Source organism: Macrobrachium nipponense, chromosome 43 (genome assembly GCF_015104395.2).
Source record: "Macrobrachium nipponense isolate FS-2020 chromosome 43, ASM1510439v2, whole genome shotgun sequence".
Lineage (NCBI taxonomy): Eukaryota > Metazoa > Arthropoda > Malacostraca > Decapoda > Palaemonidae > Macrobrachium > Macrobrachium nipponense.
Window position 1 is genome coordinate 3,494,102 of NC_061104.1, and position 4,483 is coordinate 3,498,584.

General features: G+C 31.3%; 1 long non-coding RNA gene across 1 annotated transcript; it reads right to left on the reverse strand.

Annotated features, from left to right (window-relative positions):
- Positions 1-1,115: 1,115 nt before the first annotated feature.
- LOC135213799 (uncharacterized) lies at positions 1,116-3,523 on the reverse strand. Its single transcript, XR_010314201.1, has 2 exons — positions 3,493-3,523; positions 1,116-1,325 (listed from the first exon to the last, which is right to left on the reverse strand). It is a non-coding gene; the product is annotated as an uncharacterized LOC135213799 (long non-coding RNA).
- Between the last annotated feature and the right edge of the window lie 960 nt (positions 3,524-4,483).

The following is a 4,483-nucleotide window of genomic DNA, read 5'->3' on the forward strand; positions in this document are numbered from 1 at the left end:
TGCATATGGTAACACTGCGTCCTGGGCTTTAGATAGCTACGCTATGTGTAAGTTTTAGGTAAATAAAAGGATATCTGGGCATACATTTGCAACTGAAAAGTGTTTTAATAATTTACTGTATGCGAATTACACCGTTAATATTCGAAATAGGATTATTATTTTTGTTGAATGTAAGCTGACTAACTATCTAAAGCCCGGGATGCAGTGTTACCATACGCAAACACCACACGTTGGTGGACAGATGGAAATTGTCACAGAAACGAGCAATTGGGAGTTATATTCCTCCCTTTTAGCCATGTTTTATAAGTTAATTATTAAATTTATGAGAGAAAACACTGAACCACACAACACAAGCAAACACCAGAGCCGACTGAGTAATGGCAGTTGTACCAACCTCCATGTTGACTTAAGCCGGTACAAAGAAAACTTTGTCATTATAATAATGATTTTCTCCACATGTCGCTATCATAAATTATTGTTTTAACAATAATATTAATAAATAAAAGTAACAAAACTAATAAAACACCAATAATAAGTTTAAATGAAACCAGGAATATTGGTATTCCTGCTCACCGGGTGCTCCATACCAACCTCATCCACGATTACGAACCTTTAACGACCCAATTCGCTGTTAAAAAAAAAAAAAAAAAAAAAAAAAAAAAAATACTAAGCATTAGCAACTCCGCCAGTCCCTTCAAAATGTTCTTGAAGGAAAGTAAACTCAAAATTCGAAATTTATATTCGAAAAATCAGTGGATTTGGTTGAATCAAAGGCTTCTAATGAGGTCGCCATAAGCCATATAGGCCTAGACATCTCGGTTCTCAAGGAATATTTAAGATTCGTCAAAACTGGAGAATTTCAGCTTCAGTTGTTATCGGTCATAGATTGTACCTGGTTCCCCTGGTTCCCAGTAATATCGGTAGGGGGGACATTACCAAAGATTAAGTAAGGTATAAAAAGACAAACAACGGAGACAATTTAAGTAAAAATACTTACAAAACACATTAATATGAGACTAATTTTCCCATGATTCCTCCAAGTATACACAATAGATGTATATGTATCAATTATGACATACGTTTATACCCCACCCAAGACGAATAATACGTCCACATACGTCCAAAAAATTTATTCATACATCATTCTACGTGTTTCTCCATTCATCCATTTGATTATTTATTGATTCATTGACTTGTTTCTAGCGCTGTTATAGACAGACGCTTAGACGGCGGACGTACTGGCGGGAGGAGGAGTGAGTGTGGACAGATCGTCGTTATCTGGAGAAATGGCGGAAGCGGCTTCTTCTTCGTCCTGTTTCTCCTTCCTGAAATGAAGAGGGGAAATGAGAAGAAGTGAGTAAATGTAGGAAATGGGAAGGAATGTCGATTAAATAGACGAGTGGCGGTAGGAAAATGTTACTAGACTAGGCCGATGCTAGACAATGCTTTAGAGACTAGGCCTATATATTGATAAATCGTATGAAAACACAGGCACACACCCACACACACACACACACACACACACATATATATATATGAATATATATATATATATATATATATATATATATATATATATAATTCATCGAAAACACATACGTCTATATATATATATATGCTAATTTCATCGGAAGCACATAGGCCTATATATATATATATATATATATATATATATATATATATATATATATATATATATAAATCGTAGAAATCACGTAATACTACATACACGATAAATTACAGAAAACACATAAGCCTATTTATATGATCAACTATAAACCCATAGGTCTATATATGTTAAACCATAGAAACAATAGGCCTAAGTACATGATAAATCGTAGAGAGCATACAGATGGGCTTAGAGATAGATGGAAAACGTTTAAAACTGATAAATATCTTAAAATTTAAAAACAGTTTGCAAATAACATTAAAAAGTTTAAAACATTTAAACGGCTGAAAAGTTAAAAAGGTTTGTAATGTTTAAAACCATTAAAACAAAAAACATAAAATTTAAAACATCTATAAAACCCGTGTAAAACTAAAAGGTTTCCAAAATTTAAAACCATTAAAACCTAAAAAAAAACATTAAAAAGTTTAAAAAGGTAAAAATTTAAAAAAACTTTGCAACGTTTAAAACCATTAAAAGCTAAAAAAAATTTAAAGGTTTAAAACATTTAAACCATTTAAAACTTTTGAAAGGCTTAAAAGTTAAAAATCTCTGCAACGTTTGAAACCATTAAAACCTTGAAAAATAATTAAAAAGTTTAAAACATTTAAACCATTTAAAACGTTTAAAAGGCTTAAGAGTTAAAAAGCTTTGCAACGTCTAAAACCATTAAAACCAAAAAAAAAGAATATTAAAAAAATTAAAACATTCACAACATTTAAAACGTTTAAAAAGCTTAAAAGTTTAAAAGCTTAAATTTAAAAAGCTTTGCAACGTTTAAAACCATTTCAACCTAAAAAGAACATTAAAAAGTTTAAAGCATTTAAACCATTTAAAAACCTTAAAAGTTAAAAAGCTCTGCAACGTTTAAAACCATTAAAACCTAAAACAAAACATGAAAAAGTTTAAAACATTCAGACCATTTAAAACGTTTAAAAGCCTTAAAAGTTAAAAAGCTTTGCAACGTCTAAAATCATTAAAACCTAAAAAAATATTAAGAAGTTTAAAACATTTAAGCCATTTAAAACTTTTAAAATTTAAAAATTAAAAACCTTGCAACGCTTAAAACCATTAAAACCTAAAAAAAAGTTTAAAACATTTAAAACCATTAAAAAGCCCAAAAAACCTTAAAAAAGTTTAAAACATTTTAACCAAAAGTTAAAAAAATCTGCAACGTCTGAAACCATTAAAACCTAAAAAAAAACCAGTAAAAGTTTAAAACACTGAAACCGTTTGAAACGTATAAACCTCCATTAAAACGTTGGGAATCCACCTGTCGCTCAACAGATTCCCCAAAGAGCGAATTCAATCAAGTGTTATCTCTCTCCTCTGATGTTCACAGGTGTTAACTGTGAAATGTGGTCTGGGACACGACGCCTGTCAAAATGTCCCGTTTGGGACCAGAGGGGGGGGGGGCGAGGGTGAAGGGAGGGAGGGTAGGGGGAGGGGGCTGGAGTGGGAAGGGGGTTATTTATATTGGGGGTTAACTGTGGATTGGTTTTGAGAGAGAGAGAGAGAGAGAAGAGAGAGAGAGATAGAGAGAGAGAGAGAGATAATATCTTCGTAGTAGTGATGAATTGTACGTATCTGCTTATTTGTAAAATACAGTTATATATATACATACATATATATATATATATATATATATATATATATTATATATACATATATATATATATATATATATATATATATTTATATTCTTATATATATATATGTATGTATTATATATATATATATATATATATATATATATTATATATATATATATATATATATATAATATATACACCCCATGACCTCCAAGCTATCACTCCAGTACTTACCTGTCTCTTCTGTACTTCCAGTTCTCGACGTTCGGCCACCGTCTCTCTGGCAGGTCGACGTTATTGGTTTCGGAAGTAGACAGGTGAGGGTCCCCGCTATCATGCTCAGGACCCGAAAATAGTGCTGGGGATGGCCCAGTGGTAGCCGCCCTGTATTTTTTTTTTGGGGGGGGGGGGGGGGGGGGGGGTGGGGGGGAATGGGGGAGACGAAAAGTTAGTATAAGAAATGGTACCTCTGCTGAATCAATGTTTCGATGGTGGATAAATTCAGATGAATATGATGGAAAATATTATGAAGTAAGATATTGTTATATGAATGTTCATGTATGCAAAATGGCATAATTGATATATGAATATTCGTGTATAGAATTCATACATTGATATGAATGTTCATGTACAATACTGTTTATGTATGTATGTATATATGTATCCATGCATTGTATGTATATATATGTACCATACATACATACATACATATATATATGTATATGTATATGTATATGTTATATGTATATGTATATGTATATATATATATATATATATATTGATTTATGTACAAAATAAATTAATTGATGTATGAATATTCATGTACAATAATACTTATGTACGTATGTATATATTCATATATATAACTGTATACTTATTTATATACTATATATATATATGCATATATAAAGTACTCTTAGTTTGTTTTTAGTCATAACTTGGTGAAAAATAAAAAAAAGCCTTTGTGTTAAATAATTACTACTCTGAATATCTTAATTGAAATCAAAGGAAAAGGATTTACATCAGGCTCGAGAAAGAGAGAGAGAGAGAGAGAGAGAGAGAGAGAGAGAGAGAGAGAGAGAGAGGTTTTACAGGACCCAAATTTATTCATTCCTTTAAGTAAGCAGAATGAAACTCGCTCTCTCTCTCTCTCTCCTCATGCTATCTCAAAGGAAAAACAAAATGAGCAGTTGACGTAATTCAAATTAAGAGCATAAGGAGAGAG